Genomic DNA, 20,403 nt, shown 5'->3' with positions numbered 1-20,403 from the left:
ACTGCAGAACATTTCACACCCACACACACAAACTATGACAGTGCTAGGAAAACACCAAAAAATAAAAATTTCCCCCCAAAAGACTGCAGATGAAACCAGTTTTTTCCCCTAACCCTAAGAACAGAAAAGACAAAGCCACTGGAATAAAAACCATCAAGGCATTGTGGGAAATTATAAAGGACAGTGCCAGGAAGCTCACAGAACCAGCAACCACCTCACAATTACCTAAACAACCAGGTATCACATAGAAACACACAAAATCTGGCAAAGCTGCCTTGCACCAACCTGGCCTGCCCATAGAAAAGCAGCCACCTTGAGACACATAAACCATGCACCAACCTGTACACTTAAAAGCAACATATTGCATCACAAATAAAACATTTGCAAAAAGGAATAACATTTCTTGAAATAAACATTCTATAAACAATAAATAAATAAAAATTCCCTAAAAATAATTTTTAAAAAAAGATATTTTGCACACAATAAATTAAAATAAAACCCTTAAAATATTCTATACATAATAAATTAAAATAAAACCATTAAAAATATTCTATACACAATAAATAAAATGTGAGATTGTGGAGATGTAATTCTGAGGCCAGTCATTGTGGAAGGTCCTGATGAGGAGTTCATGATGACCACGAGGCAGGAGGTATATAAATGTAATAAATGAAGAAATAAATGCCCTGTGGTCTTGATGGTTTGCTTGCATATATTTTATTGTCATTGGTGTGAGATACCTAGCTGGGTCATGAAATGTCTGCAAGAAAACCACCAAGCTCAGGGAACACCAAGGACCCCGCTGTCGTCTCCCTCCCCCCCCACTCCTCTTCCTCCTCTCAATATATCCCACTCTTTCTAGCACTGATGATGTTACCTAGTTTGGTAATGAAATGTCTGTAGGAAAACCACCAAGCTCAGAAAGCAGCAAGGATACCACTATCCTCCACCTCCTCTTTCTCCCTCTCTTTCTCCTTTTTGTCCTTCTATCTTTCTCCTCCTCCCCCCCCAACCCCACTCCCTTCTAGACTGATGATGTTACCTAGTTTGGTAATGAAACATCTACAAGAAATCCACCAAGCTCAGAGAGCACCCAGGACCCCTCATTACAACCTGGAGCTATCAAGAGTCTCTTCTGTTGGAGAGCCTTGATGCAAGGGAAAACTGAAAGTTTTAAGTTAAATTCAGTTTTAGCATTTTAATCATCGTTGCCTCTTTCAAATATTAAATGCTTCTTTTTAGGTTTTAATATTTTATTTGTACACTGCCTGGAGTCCCTTTGTGAGGGAGATGGTGGGTTTCAAAATTTGATCAAATAAATAAATCAAAGCAGGGGCTGAGAGAAAATATGGAGGTGTGGTGCTGTCCCTAAGAGACAAACATAAAAAGACCATCCCTGCAGTGTTTCATCCTCATGGATTTTTAGCCTTCATTTAATTGTTAATTTTAATGCTTGTCTATTTGCTTTTATGACATTGTAAGCTGTCCCGAATCAGTTAAGTTAGTGAGATGGGAGGTATATAAATTTAATAAAGAGACAAACTCAGTTATGGACATGCAGAACAAATTGGAAGTCTTTAAATGATGGATTACAATTGGTGATCCTCACACAAGTCATTCCTCTTTACCTTTTCAAGAATATTCATTTAAAAAAAAACTTTGGTGGGGATGTTGTCTTTGCATATAATATGGCTTTTACTTTACTTGCAAGTACATTTAGGTTCCTTCTGATAAAGACCCTTTTAACATTCTGAATTTGCAAAAGATGCCGATCTCTTGCATGAGCATGAGTCATGCAAGAGCTAAACAATCTTAGCATTAGTCCTGGTTTTTATCTGTCCCACTAAACCACAATAGGGTTGATTGGATTCCGGTTGAGTAAACCCCAATTTGGAGTACCTGAAACACGATTTGCAATCTATGGATTGACCCCAGGTTCCCAAGTCCTGTAGCCCCCAAAGTTTCTTTTTTAATTATTTACCTATTTGAATTTATTAGCCGGCCAACTCCAATTGACTTCCCTGTCCAGTATCACCCCTCCCTCCTTTCGCCCACTGCGTGTACACTACAGGCCCCGACCAAGGCAAGGAGCGAACTGGCAAACCCATCCAGATATAGAATGTGGGAACACGGTGGAACCTTAATAATAATAATAATAATAATAATAATAATAATAATAAATTTAGATTTATTAGCCGCTCCCTTTCCAAGTAGGACTCGGGGCGGCGTACAATGGAGCATATAACATGAAACATATATAACAACACCAAACGTACATACATACACAACACACATACATACACGGAGGAGGAAGCAAATTACATCAATAGACAGTTAAAAATCTGCTTTAAAATACCCCAATTGTAAAAACCCAATAAAATTAATATTTAAGAACAATTTAAAAAACAGTTTGGAGGAATGGGAAAATTACGATTGCGATTGAGCCAGGCCGGATAATTGAAAGAGGTGGGTCTTCAGCTGTACACGGAAGGAGCGGAGATCGGAAATCATCCTGATGTCACGGGGGAGGTCATTCCATAGGGCTGGGCCCATCACAGAGAAGGCTCTGCTCCTGGGTGTCGCCCCCCGGCACTGTTTGGCGGACGGCACCCGGAGAAGTCCCTCTCTGTGTGAGCGAATTGGTCGTAGGGATGTGTGGGGCAGGATGCGATCCTGCATATAACTAGGCCCTGTGCCATGGAGCGCTTTAAAGATCATAATCAAAACCTTGAAACGCACTCGGTAGACCACAGGCAGCCAGTGCAGCTCGCGCAGGAGAGGTGTTACAGGGGAGTATCTAGTCCTCCCCATAATCACCCGCGCGGCCGCGTTCTGGACCAATTGTAGTCTCCGAGTGCATCTCAAGGGAAGCCCCATGTAGAGAGCATTGCAGTAATCCAGGCGAGACGTCACTAGCGCATGGGTGACTGTGCGTAGGGCATCCCGGTCCAATAAGGGGCGCAATTGGCGCATCAGGCGAACCTGATGGAACGCCCCCCTTGCCACGGCTGTTACATGGTTATCCATGGACAGCCGGGTATCCAGGAGGACGCCCAAATTGCGCACCTGTTCCATGGGGGCTAGTTGGACGCCCCCGATGGCCAGAGATGGAAGCACCTGGTTGAACCGGGAGGCCGGAAGCCACAGCCACTCCGTCTTGGAAGGGTTGAGTTTTAGTCGGTTGCCATCCATCCAGACCCGTACGGCCTCCAGACACCGGGACATCATTTCGACGGCCTCATTGGGGTGGTTCGGAGTGGAAATGTATAGCTGAGTATCATCAGCATACAGATGATATCCCACTCCAAAACCACGGATGATCTCGCCCAGCGGTTTCATATATGTGTTGAACAGGAGAGGCGAGAGCACCGATCCCTGTGGCACTCCACATGTGAGTGGCCTCCGGGTCGAACTCTGCTCCCCTGTCAACACACGTTGCGTCCGACCAGAGAGGTAGGAGCCAAACCACCGTAAAACGGTGCCTCTGACTCCCAGCCCCTCTAGCCGGTGCAACAGGATACCATGGTCGATGGTATCGAACGCCGCCGAGAGATCTAATAGGACCAGGATAGAGGAACAACCCCTATCTCTGGCCCTCCAGAGATCATCAACCAATGCGACCAAGGCCGTCTCCGTGCTGTGCCCGGGTCGGAAGCCGGACTGGCGCGGGTCTAGATAATCATTTTCCTCCAGGTGACGTGGGAACTGCTGTGCTACCACACTCTCTACAACCTTCGCTAAAAAAGGAAGGTTGGAGACTGGACGATAATTGACTAGGTCCGTTGGGTCCAGGGAAGGCTTCTTGAGCAGGGGCCTCACCACCGCCTCTTTCAAGGCGGCCGGTAGAGACCCCTCACCCAGCGAGGCGTTCACCAGGCCCAGGAGCCAGTCACGCGTGACCTCCCAGGATGCCAGTACAAGCCAGGAGGGACACGGGTCCAATAAACATGTGGTGGGTCGCAGACGTCCACGCAACCTGTCCAAATCCTCGATGGCAACCGAGTCAAACTCCTCCCAAAGCGGTCCCTCAAGACTCGCAACGGGCGTCTCTACTGAACCACTGAAAGGGGTCCATCCCGTCCGGATTTGAGCGACTTTGTCCTGTAGATAATTCCCAAACTCCTCTGCTCTACCCTGTAAAGGGGCTTCCCGTGGTCTCTCAAACAAGAGGGAACGGGTCACCCGAAACAGGGCGGCAGGGCGGTTATCTGCAGACGCAATAAGAGCAGCGCAATGTTGACGTTTGGCCGCTCTTAGTGCCACAAGGTACGTCTTCAAATATGCTCGTGCCTGTGCTCGGTCAAATTCGGAACGGGAGGATCTCCAACGACTCTCTAGGCGTCTCTTGTGGCGTTTCATCACCCTTAGCTCCTCGGTAAACCAAGGTGCCAGGGTGGTTCTTCGCCGCAGGAGAGGCCGCAAATGCGCCACCCGGTCTAGGGCCCCGGTAGCCGCACTATTCCATGCGACTACCAGGTCCTCTACTCGGGGGCGGGTCAGGTCCACAGGAGGTGGCCCAAGTTCCGTCTGGAACCTATCCGGTTCCATCAGGCGCTTGGGGCGGAACCATCTAATACCTTCCAGTTCCGCCTCCTCGCGGCGGGGGGTAGCACCAGGGAAGTCCAGCCGGAGAAGTGAGTGATCCGACCATGACAGGGGAATAGTGTCTAGATCCCCTATTCCCAGATCACTCGTCCACTGGCCAGAGACAAAAACAAGGTCCAGGGTGTGGCCTCCCTCGTGAGTAGGGCCCTGAATTAACTGGGTCAGGTCCATGGCTGTCATGGAAGCCATGAACTCCCGAACCCCCTCAGACGCTTCTCCCATCGACGGCAGATTAAAATCCCCCATCACTAAAAGTTTGGGGGTCTCAACCGCCACCGATGAGATCAGCTCAAGGAGTTCGGGCAGGGCCGCTGAAGTATAGCGAGGAGCCAGGTATACTATCAGCAGGCCCAACTGCCTCCCTGGGCCCCATCTCACGACGAGGGACTCACACCCGGATGTCTGCGGCACAGTGAACTCTCTCGGCTCTAAGTCTTCCCGGATAATCACTGCTACCCCACCGCCCCTTCCCTGGGCCCGAGGCTGGTGAAATGCTCGATAACCTGGAGGGCACATTTCCACAAGGGGTAGACCTCCCTTGGGGAAATTCCGTGAGATTTTCCACCAAACCCTGTAGGGAAAATCCTCCCAAGCTGCTTTCCCCTCCACGTTAGCCCCAAGAGCCACGGCCACTGACGCACATGGAAACCAGTCAACTCTGCAGCCTCAAAAAGAGAAGGGGGGCAGATTTATCATGAAAAAGGAGCCTGGCGAAAGCCTAACGGGAGGGAAATGGTGTAAGCACTGCAGCCAAACCGACCTGGAACAAGAAGTGATTGCTTCCTCTGCCCACTTCTTCGAGCGGCAGGCCTCAGCGGCGGTTAAGGCTCCTATCTTTAAACGCAGATCTTTCCTCGCTGCTTTATGAGGTTGGGCCCGGACTTGCTTTCTGAGCACGGGGCAAAGGGCGGCTGTTTGCGCGGCACGGCTAGCGCAAACTACTGTCGATCTCCCCATGCTCAGAAAAGGAAGCCCGGCTAAGTCCTTTGCTAGCAGGCAGGTTCTAGGATGCCTGCCACCACCAAAGCACCTTCCCAGAGTTGTTTTTATGAGCACGGGGAGACGGACAGTAGTTTGCATGGTGCGGCCGGTACCTAGGAGGTCCTAGGAGACCGGCCACGCCACGTAAGCTCCCGCTGCCGTCCCCACCCCTGCGCCTGTGCTTTCTGGCAGCAAGGCATCTTAGGCAAGTCTAGGGACCTTGCAAATGCCTTGTGAGGTCCCCAAACTTGTCAAAGACACCGGCCGTGCCACGTAAGCTCCCACCACCATCCCCACCCCCGCCCCTGTGCTTTCTGGTGGCCATGCGGCTATAAGTGCTATAAGCGAGTACGGGATCCTTGCAAGGCCGCAAAAGGTCACCGGACTCGGTTATAGTGCAGGGCCGCGGCAGGCCGCTCCAGATGGCCTGCCCCTGCCCCCCTGCCCCGCGCTTAGTTGCAGCTTACTTACCTTCTCGGAGTCAGCAGACAGCAATAGAAAGCCAAGCAGGAAAAAAGGTAAGTGGGTTTAGATAGGGTTCTTAGAGGCGGGCGGGGCGATTGGTGAGCCAGCCAATCAGGGAGCAGTGGGTGGGGCTAGGATAGTGTGGACGGCGGGAGGAGCGAGTGATGAAGCGGCTTCCGGATGGGCAGGGGTGAGCGAGCGAGTGAGCGACAGGGCGGGGCAGGCGTTCTGGAACTTACTTCCGGGTCCACTGGTGGAACCTCTTCTAACCGGTTTGATAGATTTGATTAACCAGTTCTACCGAACTGGTGCGAACCAGTAGGAACCCACCTCTGGACAGAGTTGATGAAGCAGACCTGAGATACCCATTAATATATGTGATTAGTAGTGTAGCTAGGTCTTTGTAAGCTATTCTTCACAGGAAACCTTCACTATGTAGTAGGACAATACAGAGATCCAGATTTGAAAAGCAAACTGATCTGGGAGCATTGTGGACCTACAAGCAGCATGTGATCATCTTAAACCAGACCTGGATTTTCCTGGGATCAGTAGCTGCAGCAGGCCAACAGAAGACACAGCTGTGAGATTCGAGAATTTACAACACTCCAAATGTTGTTGAACTAATTCTAACAGTCCAATGGATGGTAGAAGATATAGGTCAACAACACCTGAAGGGCCATAGCTTTTCATTCCTGGACAATCCGCTCGCTACCCCATAAGGGATCTTTAAAGGTTTATACACAAGTCCAAAGGGATTATTCAATTTGTAGTAGATTCAGTTGAATCATTCCTTCAAACAAAATTGTCAGAGCCAATCTCTGGGTTGCTCTACATTGTCATAATGAATTAAATGCATTTGAATCACTATATATGTATGACATTTATCTGACTGCCTGAAACCAGCTGGACTCTAAGCATCTGGCAGAATTTAAGTATTAAAAACTGAATACAAATCAGAAAAAAGAAACAGATGGTGACGAAAAAGACCAAGCTAAAAATCTGACATAGTTGTGAGACTTAGAAATTATCAAAATGCCAAAACAAGCACCTAGATTCTAGAACAATGTTTCTCAACCAAGGCTGGTTGGGGAATTCGGGGAGTTAAAGTCCACACATCTTAAAGTCACCAAGGTTGAGAAACAGTGAGTGATGGGAAGGCAAGCAATACCATAGAGGAAGAACTGCTAGAGCAAATCTGTCAAACTGGCAGCCTGCGGGCGTCACACACGCAGGCCACACCCACCAGCTCCGCAAACACAAAAAACCCATCACGATATGTCACATGACGCGATCGAGTTTGACACCTGTGTGCTAGAGCAAACCCCTTAACAGGATTTAAAGGTGGTCTAGAGATTTTCTGGTGCTTCCTGGCTTCACGGAGCCTCTAATGTTGTTTTCTTTTCATAAATAGGAACTGAACGTGATGTGGTATGTAGTGCAGAGGTAAGTCGTTAGCTATTTATTTATTAATTAAATTTATATGCTCCCCATCTCACCGTTAAGACTGTGAGCTACTTGTTGCCAACAAGATGAACACGCTGGAAAAGCATCTTTCAAGAAGTGGTAAACTCTTTCATCTTTACTAAAGCTTAGCTTTTAAAAGGTGTTTGAAAGTTGTTTTTTTTTAAGTTGGAGTAGGACATTATTTGCAGTGATTTCAACACAATTCCTCTAAAGGCCTTTTGATGGACAATTGAAGACGCCTCTTGTCATTCCTTCCTGCCTTAAAAGTGGTACGGAGGAAACATTTCATAGAATTATTGTAGTAAAACTCTGGAAGCTATTCAGCTTCAACTTGGCAGATTTGATGCCCTCTAAAGGATCTACCACCTTTGATGTTTTGATCATATTCTACTAAAAAAGAAGCACTTGAAGGATTTTGATACTTCCTCATTACAGTCTGTAGCTGAATCATTTATCGAACTGAACCTTAAACCTCACTTTAATTGGAATTGAATCAATCTTGTTGCTTTTAAATCTCAAATGTGAATTAAGCTCCTCTGTCTTTGAACCTGAAACCCAAAAGAGATTTGAATGATTCACATCCCTGTTGTAAGAAATGAACTATTCCAACATAACAAGAGAGTGAATCTCCATTATTAGAAGCAACAATGACCTTTGATTTGGAAAGGCCTGGTCTGAAAATTAAAACCTCCCCAATTTTTGTGGAGATTTTCTACGTGCGCAGAGAACATGCTTAACTTTCCTGTTTAAAAAGAAACAGCAGCAGTACGTGATGGCTTTCAATGGATTTTTTTTTAAAAAAATCAGAAAAAATAACTTTCAAAGGCAAGACGATAAAACCATTTTTAAAGTGTGTTTCTCTGGCCAAAGACAAACCAGACTCAACTCACAGATCACAAAAGCCTGCCAGGACAGGAAAAAGCTTACCTAAACAAGATAATGAACAATACCTCTCATGGATAAATATGCAGATGCATTGGGATTTATTGGGATGAAAAGATTCATCCTTCAGATCATCTGCCTCTTTACATTACATGAAATCCCATGTTGCTGTCCACGTACACAAGCACACAGGCAGGGAAAAACACAAAGCAGAATTAGTGTGTTGTTTCTTAGCATGCGCCCTGGATCTGTCTGCACTGCTGCCCTCTGCTGGATTGAACCAGATCTGTTCAAAAGGTTCTAATCCTTTTTTTGCCTTTTCTCTCCAACGGTTCTGTCCAGTGGAAACTATACATGGAATGTTTGTCCAGACTGACTACACTCGGTTGATAAAAATGCTTTGCTAAATGATTTTTTTTAAAACTTTCAGGCAACAAATACGTTTGGTAATAATTTGAGCAACTCAGCAATCTCTCTGTGTGGACTACAATTTAAAAGAACAATCACACATTTTTACCTTTCAGGCATTTATGTGATCTGAAAGTAGAGGATGTTCCATTATAAATTTTTAATTATAGAAAAATGTAGCAATATTGTGTAATGTGTGTGTGTATGTGTGTGTGTGTTTGTAGATTTTCACGAGTGTAGGTATGCTGGTCTTGTTGTATTCGGGTCTTTTCTTTTCAATCTTACACAGGAAAAGACCCAAATACAACAAGACCAGCATATATATATATATATATATATAAACTGATAAGGAAGAGAACCCGTGGCTTAGTGGTTAAGACTTCTGCCTAAGATATATACACCCGGGTTCTAATCCCAGTAAGGGTATGGCTAGCTGATGAGAGCTAATTAGCTCGAAATAGATCTATCCTAGTCTCCCTTTATTTATTTAAATTTATTTATTTATTTATTTAATTTATGTTTCATATTTCTCTCAGAGATATTTGATTGTTTGGTTTCTATCTTTCTATTTTTAGGTTGGTTTTTTTTGTTAAACTTAAATAAGAGTGTATTTTATTGCATCTATATCGGAAGGGTGTTAGGGTGTAACCAACAAGTTGGGTAGACAATATATTGCACAAGGCATGTTATGTATCTTTAAGAGAGGAGCTCTGCTAATTATTAGATTACAGCATTTAAATTGCAGCTGATGTTGTTGCACTTTTTCTCTCTCTCTCTCTCTTGATTGATGTATGATAACTGCTGTCTAACTGTTACTACTGTTGCTACTACTTACTGTGTGTAAGTTATTTGCTACTTGTATCCAAGTTATCTTGGTAGTATTGGACTGTTTTGTCTGTGTATGACTTTTTGGCTGTGTTTATGGATTTTGCTATATTCTTCAAAAAGTAAAGTTTATTTTGTTACTTTACTATCCATTATTCAGTGTGGTTGCTTTATCTATCGCACGCTGCGTATACTTTACAGGGTTGCTCTGTTATAACCTCGAGCTGGGGTTCATTGCTAGTGCTTAATCGCACCAGTACCTAACATTGGTTATGGGCCCAGACACCCTGCCTTAACCATAATTTTTTTTTTTTAAGCACCACTTTTTGGATAGTTTATTTTTGTGAATATGGCACAAGAACAGTCTGCTGCACTCTCCATGATTACCCGGTTTGATGGAACCAACTATGTTTCCTGGTCCTTGAAGTGTTCCCTACTTCTGCGTAGAGAAGGACTGTGGTTTGTGGTTCAGAACCCACCAGATGTTACAGATTGGGATCCTGCTGATAATGAGGATGCGAAGAAGATTGCGCAGTTTAACAGGGACAATGAGAGAGCTCTCTGCATTATTGGACTAACACTGAATGACCAGCAACTGGTCCATATTCGTGGCGAAGAGTCTGCTGCTAGGTGTTGGAACACATTGCGGAGAATTTATGTTCGGGACAGTGTGGGTGCTCATATTCATCTCACACGGAAACTGTTTAGAGCCCGTTTGCAAAAAGGTAGTGATATGTTGGCTCATTTAGACTTCATGAAGAAAACTTTGCAGGATTTGCAAGAAAAAGAGTTGATTTTTTCTGAGCTTCAACAGGTGTATATTATTCTATCATCGCTTGATGAAAGCTACGACTCTTTTGTTTCCTCATTGGAAGTTCTTTCACGTGATGGACTGACATTATCTGAGGTTACCGGGAGATTGCTTGAAGAGTCCAGACGAAGAGAGGATAGAGTTCAGTTCAGAGACAATCAATCACAAGAAGAAACACAGTTTTCAACTGTAAATTTTGTTAAGAAATGTTATTCTTGTGGTGGTAAGGGGCATATTGCTAAGAACTGTAAAAATAGCAAGAAAAGGAGTGTTGCTAATAGTAAAAGAAAAAGCAACAATGTTACTGTAACTGTAGCTAAGGTAGATAAGGCTGTAAACCATAGTTTCTGGGTGGTTGACAGTGGCGCATCCCATTCTATAACTAAGGTTAAAGAAAGGTTTGTTACTATGAAGGCTAGCAAACAGCACATTTCCTTAGCAAATGGTTGGAAAATTAAGGCTTCAGGTGAAGGTACAGCTTATTGTCCATGTATTAATGAAAAATTGGAAATGTTATATGTACCTAAAATGAAATTTAACCTATTATCTGTAAAAGACCTTGTAAAATGTGGGTTTACAGTAACATTTAAGAATGATAGATGCATTATTGAAAAAGAAGGTAATAGTGTTATTGCCAATTTGGAGAATAATTTATTTATTCTACATGAGAACTCTTTAAATATTGCGAGTTCTGAACCTGGTTATAAGAATAAACAGCCCCATGATAACTGTATACATCTACTTCATAGACGTTTAGGCCATGTAAATTTTAAAATGGTACGTCAAACTGTTATTCTATCTAATGGAATCAATTTGAAACCTTGTTCAAAATATCTTAACTGTAATGCCTGTAACCAGGCTAAAAGTAAGGTTACCCCTGCAAACCGGTTTCAAGGATTCAAGACATCTAAACCACTGGATGTAGTGTTTGCAGACCTAATTGGCCCTAAGAAACCTAGCTTAGGAGGTGCCTGCTATATACTCAGCATTATGGACCATTATTCTAGGTATGGTTTCTGTTATGTAATGAAATCAAAGGCAGAAACTTTCCAACATTTTACTAAATGGTTAAAGTTTGTTGAACGTAAGATGGATAAAAAAGTACTTTGCCTAGTCACTGATAATGGGTCTGAATTCACTAATCATAGGTTTACATCAATGTTGGAGAATGCTGGTATAGAACATAGGCGTTCTGCCCCCTACAGGCCAGAACATAATTCATTTATTGAAAGACGTGGTCAATCATTGCAGGCAATGACCAGAACTATGCTGGTTGATTCTGGTTTGTCAGAAAAGCTTTGGGGTGAGGCTATAATGTGTGCAAACCATATTCTGAACATAGTAGTTAACTCAACTACTGGTAAGATTCCTTATACTCTTTGGCATGGTAGGAAGCCTGATTTGAGTTATTTACACACATTTGGTGTCCCTGCTTGGGTGCATATTCCCTCACAGACTAGACGGAAGGATCAAAGCAGAGCTAGGAAGATGGTTTTTGTTGGGTACAATTCCAATCATAGATCGTTTAGGTTCTGGGAACCTGGAACTCGGAGAATTATGCACAGTGCTAGTGCTAAATTTTCAGAACATGTTGGTTGGGAGAAGCTAGAACAAGAGTTTCACAAGGTTTGTGATGATATAGATGTTGATCGTTTGGTTAATCATGATACACCAAATGAGCAGTTAGAGAATCAGGATGGTCCATCTATTACTCTGAAAAGGGAGGAAGATGTAGATGTAGAATCTACTCGTGAGGTGGAACAGGATGATTCTGCAAGTCCTGTATTGCCTAGGAGGTCTACTAGGGACAGGCATCCACCCGACAGATACCAAGCCAGTGTAGTATTGCAAGTTAGCATAGAACCTTCTAGTTTTGCAGAGTTAAGGCTGTATCCTGAAAAGGAAAAGAAATTGTGGAAAACAGCTATGGAGAAGGAGTTGAAATCCTTACAGGAATTGAAGGTTTATGAAGAAGCTAGGCTCCCTTCAGGGGAGAGTGCAATTGGCTGTAGATGGGTGTTTAAAATTAAAAACGATGCTGCTGGCAATGCTATTTATAAGGCTCGTTTAGTTGCTCAAGGGTTTTCCCAAACTGAGAGGGATTACGATGAGGTTTTTGCTCCGAGCTTGAAAGCCTCTACGTTGAGGGCAGCATTGGTGTGGGCTGCTAAGTATCGGTGTAATGTTACCCATATTGATGTTGAAACAGCGTATCTGCATGCTCCATTGCAGCATACCATTTATATGAAGATGCCACCAGGTGTGGATTCTAATGGCCAGACTGGTTGTTGGAGACTTAAAAAGAGCCTTTATGGTTTAAAACAGTCCGGTTTTGAGTGGAACAGATGCATAGTAAATGAACTAAAAGCTATGGGATTTATTCCAGGTTTGGCTGATCCTTGTTTATTTAGACGGGTGAAAAATGGTTTGATCTCGTTGTTGCTTTTGTTCACGGACGATATAGCTATTATTACTAGGTCTGAGCAGGAAGCTATTGACATTGTTTCACAATTAGAGAGTAAATTTAAAATCCGGAATTTGGGTGAAATTAAGCATTATCTGGGCTTAGACGTGGTTAGAACCAGTAAAGGTTTTAAGCTGTCGCAGGCTGGTAAAATTAATCATTTACTTAAGAAATATAGCATGGAGCTATGTAAGACTGCAAAGACACCAATGGCATTGGAGTTTAAATCTGAGGTTACTGAGGGTACTGGTTTTGATAAGGGAATCTATCAATCTTTGATAGGTAGCCTAATGTACCTAAGTAATTGGTCTAGACCAGATATATCATTTAGTGTGAACCAACTGGCTAGATTCAATGATAGTCCTTCAGAGAGGCATTGGCAAGCAGCAAAGCGTGTGCTGCGTTATTTGAAGAAAACTATCCACTATGCATTGTATTTAGAACCGAATAGGGATTTAGTTTTGACTGTTTATGCTGATGCGAATTTTGCAGCTGCTATAGATAATAGGAAGTCAACTTCCGGCATAGCCTTTATGCTAGGTGGTGTACTGATTGGATGGAAGTCGATACGACAGAAACACATAAGCTTATCCACAATGGAAGCTGAGTTTTCATGTTTGTCGTTGACATGTACTGAGCTGATATATTATAAACAGTTGCTTATAGATATGGGATTAAGTATCAATGAACCTTTTACTGTTTATGAAGATAATCAGGCAGCAATAAAAATGGCGACTAGTTTAGCTATTAAGACGAGATCGAAGTATACTGATTTGAGGTATCTTAATGTTCGACAAAGCATTAAGGATGGCCTGATAAAGTTGGAATATTGTTCAACTGAAGACAATTTAGCAGACAACTTCACTAAGGCACAAAGTTCAGTGAAACATACCTCATCATGTGAAGGTTATCATCTTACATTGTGAGTGGATATATTGATCTACCCAAAGGGGAGAATGTTAGGGTGTAACCAACAAGTTGGGTAGACAATATATTGCACAAGGCATGTTATGTATCTTTAAGAGAGGAGCTCTGCTAATTATTAGATTACAGCATTTAAATTGCAGCTGATGTTGTTGCACTTTTTCTCTCTCTCTCTCTCTTGATTGATGTATGATAACTGCTGTCTAACTGTTACTACTGTTGCTACTACTTACTGTGTGTAAGTTATTTGCTACTTGTATCCAAGTTATCTTGGTAGTATTGGACTGTTTTGTCTGTGTATGACTTTTTGGCTGTGTTTATGGATTTTGCTATATTCTTCAAAAAGTAAAGTTTATTTTGTTACTTTACTATCCATTATTCAGTGTGGTTGCTTTATCTATCGCACGCTGCGTATACTTTACAGGGTTGCTCTGTTATAACCTCGACCTGGGGTTCATTGCTAGTGCTTAATCGCACCAGTACCTAACAGTAATCTTTTTATTATTTTTGTTATTTTGGTGAATTTCCTAATGTCACTTTTAAACTTTCTCTGTTGCATTCTTTCCCTCCTTAAATTTTGTACTTTAAAATTTTTAAATTTTAATTAAAAAAACAATACAATTATGTTTAAAAAAGAACAATAAGCCCATGCACAGACACAGAAACTCACAACAAGTTGAATAAACATAGATTTATTCATTTATTAATTTGTATCTCTCCTTTAAGGTAAGATATGGAACGAGGTGGCTCAGTGGTTAAGACAAAGCTTGTTGATCAGAAGGTTGGCAGTTCAGCAGTTTGAATTCCTAGCACTGCGTAACGGAGTGAGCTCCCATTACTTGTCTTAGCTTCTGCCAACCTAGCAGTTCTAAAGCAAGTAAAAATGTAAGTAGAAAAATAGGAAGCACCTTTGATGGGAAGGTAACAGCGTTCTGTGCACCTTTGGCATTTAGTCATACTGGCCACATGATCACAGAGACCTTCAGACAGCGCTGGCTCTTTGGCTTTGAAATGAAAAATGTTCCCTAGAGTCAGGAAAGAACACTACATATGTGTGAGGGGAACCTTTACCTTTACCTTAGCCCTCTTTTATTATTTTTACAAATAACTCCAACACACCTTAATCCCCCCTGTGTTAACAGAATAACAGAGTTAGAAGGGATCTTGGAAGTCTTCTACTCCAATCCCCTGCTCAGGTGTTTTCCCCACTACAACTCTGTGAGATGGGTTGGGATGAGAGAGAAGGACTTAGCTTTCATGGCTAAGGCAGGACTTGAACTCATGGTCTCCCGCTTTTCTAGCCTTGTGCCTTAACCAAAGAACCAAACTGACTTAATTGAAACAGACCATATAATCTGGGTGAACACATCTCTGGCTTATCCCACAGCTCAGGAAAAAGGCCTGGCAATTGCGGATCTACAAATGTCAGAAGATATGTAAACATTTGACAAAAAAAAAAAAATGATGTTGAAAAGGTATCCGCGTAGTTAGAGATCATCTTGGCTGAGCAACAGTTACTCCATTCAGGTTTTCTTTATTTGTTTGGTTTTTATAAACACTTCTGTTCTGATGAAAAGCTGTTTGGCTGCATTCTCCTGATGACTATCCTTGCCGCTGTGTTATATGAAACAGTATAATGTAAAATAGCCATGTGGGAATAATGATTCAGAACTACATTCAAATGCTATTGATTTAAATAAACAGCCAGATATATCTTAATTTGGAGTCCATTTGCAGGAAATAAGTACAGACTTCTGAAAGTCTGACAAAGAAAACAGTTCCACATATAAACAAACATACTCCTTCCTGCACTTAGCTTCAACCACAGTCTACAAAACAACTAACAAAGTTAACTCTTGTAAATTTGTCTGATGAAGTAGGTGGACATACAATGGGGAAGGAAATGCATAACAGAAATGCAATTTATTTTTACAGAGTTCCTTTGAGTTAGTCCAGTTATGGGATGAAAAGGAAATTACAATCTCTTTTCTCCTGGTTTTTACAAATTAAATTGCTGTGTCTTTTGTTTATGATAATGCAGACGTCATAATTGCAGCACCTTTGCCTGCCTATTTAGCAGTCCTGTTGAATTTAATGGGGTTTTCTAAGAAATGTGTGTGGGTCACTTTTAATTATTCAGTACAGGTAGTCTTTAACTTACAACCAGAATTAGGAACCAGAATTTCTGATGTTAAGCAAAGTGGTTCTTAAGTCCAATTTTATGGTCTTTTTTTTGCCACCATTGTTAAGCAACTGAAGTGAGGTTCTCTAAAAAAAAAAAAAATCCTAACGAAATGATATTAAAGAAGAATTATACTGGCAACCAGATTTAGATTTAGATTAAAAAGAAGATAGCAATAGGAATAGCAATAACATTTAGACTTATATTGTCAAGTATATGCCGCTTCATAGTGCTCCTTTCTAAGCAGTGCACAGAGTCAGCCTATTGCTCCCAACAATCTGGATCCTCATTTTACCCATCTCAAAAGGATGGAAGACTGAGTCAACCTTGAGCCTGGTGAGATTGGATCTGCCAAATTGCTGGCAGCTGGCAAGTCAGCAGAAGTAGCCTGCAGTACTACACGCTAACCACTGCCCCACCAATGTCCTTTTCTTCAGCTAGTCAATGCTGTTTCTACTTTCAAAAGTGTGTTTTCATGCTGCTTTCTGAAATACATTTTCTTTATTTTGACTTTTGGGACTTTTTAAAAATCTCACCTTGGTATTTTTCTTTATTCCATGTGTTTCTTATTTTTAAAGATCCCTTTAAAATAAAAATGAAATAGGAACCGTAGGAAGCACACACCCCTCCCACCAGAAAATAAAATGTTTGGGGAATATTAAAAGAGGCAGAATTTTATATTTTCCCCAAGGAGAAACAGAGAAAAATCTTAACAAAGGCAGAAAGCAGAACCAACAATCTCCAGCAGATGCCAGAAGTCTTTAGAGATAGATATTTTGTGCCCATTAAGAAAGACTGGGCCAATCTATTCATAAACAAAACACCTTCTGCTCCATCTCATGGCATTAAGGAGGACAGGACAGGATTTTTAGGACATAGTAGCATTACTCCGCCACCATTAGACTAGCAAAAGACATGAAGCTCACTACATTGCACAACCCCCTGGAGCATTTCAAACACAAAACACCAAATAATGTATAAAAGCCAACCTATCCCAACCCCATTTTGTCAGCTGTCCCAGAACTACATGCTAAGTCCTCAACTTGCGCCCGGTCCTAAAGTCCTCGACTTACGACTGGCCGCAAATCCTCGACTTACGACTGACAGCCAGCAACAAGCTCAGCTGCGCCTGATTGGCTAAAGCGCGGCTGGCTGAGTGTGGGCTGTCTAAGCAATTCTATTGGTCGCCCTGCTTGACAGCTCCAATATAAATAGCTGTCAAGCAGGCGAAGTGCTGAATTCGTCTGTACATAGTTATTGTTTTACCGAATAAATATAGCTATTCTCTTACCTCAGCTGCCTCACACCTCTTCTGTTAATACTGAACTTAACACTGGCGACGAGGATGGGATGCTGAAGGTTCAAGCCTGAACAGTTAGAGGAAAGGAAAATCAATTAATTTCCTTTCCATCTACCAAGCAACAATTTTTTACCTCAGCTCAGCTCTGAGACAACCATGGCTTTGCTGCCACCCTTCGCACCCTTCGGGACCGCTGGCGAGTCCTGGGCTGGCTTCTTGGAGTGTTTTGAGTGCTTCCTCATCGCTAACAATAACCATCAATTACCCTCGGACCGCAAATGCAGGGGTTTTTTTGAGCTCGTGCGGTCCCAAGATGTTTAATAAGGCCAGGGCTCTCGCTTTGTCTTTGGCTATTTACGAGCTCAACTGGGACACTCTTATTAGAAAACTGAGGAACTACTATACCCCAACGCCATCCAGAATAGCCCGCCGGTATGCTTTCAGGGAATGCATACAGAAGGACACTGAGACTGTAAGCCAATTCTTACAGTCTCTCCATATTCAGTGTGAATTCGTCGACCTTGACGATTCTTTGGTCATTCTTTGTGATCTATGCCTGAAGTAAAGATTGCTCACCCGGGCGGACATCACCCTACAACAGGCAGTGGAGGAAGCCAGAGCCGTCGAGCTCTCCGAGCAATCCACGGCCGAGATGCACTGCTAACAGTTATCGCTTGCTCCTCCCCAGAGAACCTGCCTCATCGATGAGCTGGTTCCCCTGGATGACCTGGAGGAGGACCAGGTAAACCGCCTCCAAGCTCTACTCAGAAGGCTGCCACCTCAATCGGCCAGCCGTGCGGCTGCTAGCTTCTGTTTGGGATGCGGGGGCAACCATGCCTGCTCCGTTTGTCCCTTCAAGGCCGCTATTTGCCACCAGTGCACGAAGAAGGGCCACCTCGCCCAAGTATGCCATGCCACCCTGCCACCTGTGCCTCAGCCAGAGTTCCAGCCACCGCTTCAGCCTTACGGTCAGCCACTGCCATCGCGCCAACCACAACGCCACCTGCAGCCGCGGAAGAATGACTGCCACACCGTCTCCAAGCATCCACCAGACGCCCCTGCAGTGTTGGCCAGCAAGGCGTCGGCTGACTCCAAGAAGATCCAAGAAGATCTCTGAGTCTCTCCTGGTCGAAGGGTCGCCCTGCACCATGGAGGTCGACTTGGGATCCTCCCACTCCCTCCGCTCCTGGACTGCACTGACCAAGCTGTGCCCTGCTGTCTCCCGTGACCAGCTGACGCCGCCTGATACAACCCTAAAAGACTACCAGGGGACTCAAATTCCGACTGTGTGGGTTGACTCCGGGGAGTTCCATGGAAAACTCCCCGTCTTGGTGGTAGGGAAGCCATTGCCTGCCCTCCTGGGGCTCGACTGTTCCCATCTCTGGGCCTGTCCCTATTAGGGGTGCATCAAACCTTGGCCGCTTCCCTTACTGTGGAGGACGCCATTGCTGACTTTGCTGACGTCTTCGACAGTAAGCTGGGGGAATACAAGGGTACCCCTATATCCTTGAATTTGGACCCCCAGGTTGCCCCAATCAGGCTCAAGGCTCACAGGGTGCCTTTTGCCTTGAGGCTGAAGGTCGATGCCGAGCTAGACAAGCTGTTGACGCAGGGAGTCTTGGAGCCCTCCGACCATGCTATGAGATCCCCATAGTGGTCCCCGTTAAGGCCAATGGGTCTATCAGGATCTGCACCGACTATAAGTCGACCATCAACCTCAGCCTCCAGGCAAACCCCTATCCAGTCCCTGTTGTGCAGCACCTGCTCCATTCTTTGGGGCAGGGCTGCATATTTGCCAAACTGGAATGGCGCAGGCCTACCAGCAGATCCTGGTGGATGATGAGGCTGCCACTGCCCAGACCATCATCACCCACTGAGGGGCTTTCCGCTGCCATCGGCTTCAATTCGGCGTATCCGTTGCCCCGGGGATCTTTCAAAGCCTCATGGAGCGTTTGCTCCATGGGCTCCCAGGCATCGTACCCTACTTCGATGACGTCCTGATAGCTGCCCGCAGTCGATCAGGACTCATCGAAGTTCTTCAGAAAGTCCTCAAGTGTTTCAGGAGTGCTAGATTAAAATTAAAGGGCAGAAAATGTTTGTTTGCTGTGCCAAGGGTGGAGTTCCTGGGTTTCTTAATTGATGTCCAGGCATCTACCCCACCCCTTCCAAAGTAGCTGCCATCCAGAACGCCTCCACACTCACCTCTAAGGCAGAGCTGCAGGCGTTCCTTGGCCTTCTGAATTTTTACGCTCCTTTTCTACCTCATAAGACATCACTAGCCAAACCACTGTATCAGTTGCTCGACTGATCCATGGCTTGGTGCTGGGGCAGCTGCAAAGTGCATGCGTTCGCAGCTGTCAAAGCAATGCTTACACCAGCGGCTGTCTTAGTGCAGTACAGGGACAAGCTGCCACTGACGTTGGCATGTGACGCCTCCCCCTTTAGTCTGGGGGCGGTTCTGAGCCATGTACTCTCCAGTGGTTCAGAGGCCCCCATAGCTTTTTATTCCCAGACACTCTCCTCTGCTGAGTGGAACTACAGACAGATTGACAAGGAGGTTCTGGCTGCTGTGTCCAGGATTAAAAAGTCCCATGACTACTTATATGGACGGCATTTTACATTGTTCACTGACCACAAGCCTCTCATTGGGCTTCTGGCCAGTGACTGTCCTACCCCTCCCATTCTCTCTCCTAGGATGACCCGCTGGATGGAATTCCTCGCAGCGTATTCCTAAACGCAGCAGTACTGTCCGGGCAAGCAGCTTGGGCATGCTGATGCCCTCAGCCACTGCCCTGTCCCTACTGCTGACCCTCACCCTGTTCCCTCCATGTCCATGCTGTCCATCGCATCCCTGGACCTGCCGCTCATGGCCTCCAACGTGGCGGCCCACTCTCTGGCTGATCCCGTCCTTTCCCAAGTTTTCTCTTGGGTCCAGAGAGGGTGGCCATTGGGAAAGGTCTCTGAGGAATTCTGCCCCTTTAAGACCCGCCAGATGGAACTCTCCCTCCACAGCGGGTGCTTACTTTGGGGGGACCGGGTCATTGTCCCCTACTTCCTTCACCAGCAGGTGCTCCACCGCCTCCATAGGGACC

The 20,403-nt window shown here is 44.4% G+C and overlaps 1 long non-coding RNA gene across 1 annotated transcript in view; it reads left to right on the top strand.

The window, feature by feature from the left end:
* The window catches only part of LOC309384585, a 131,215-nt gene that overhangs the window by 22,336 nt on the left and 88,476 nt on the right, over positions 1 to 20,403 (top strand). The gene's annotated exons all lie outside the window — the stretch shown is intronic.

Source organism: Natrix helvetica (genome assembly GCF_964273705.1).
Source record: "Natrix helvetica genome assembly, chromosome: 1".
NCBI lineage: Eukaryota > Metazoa > Chordata > Lepidosauria > Squamata > Natricidae > Natrix > Natrix helvetica.
This window is presented reverse-complemented; position numbering and strand designations above follow the sequence as displayed.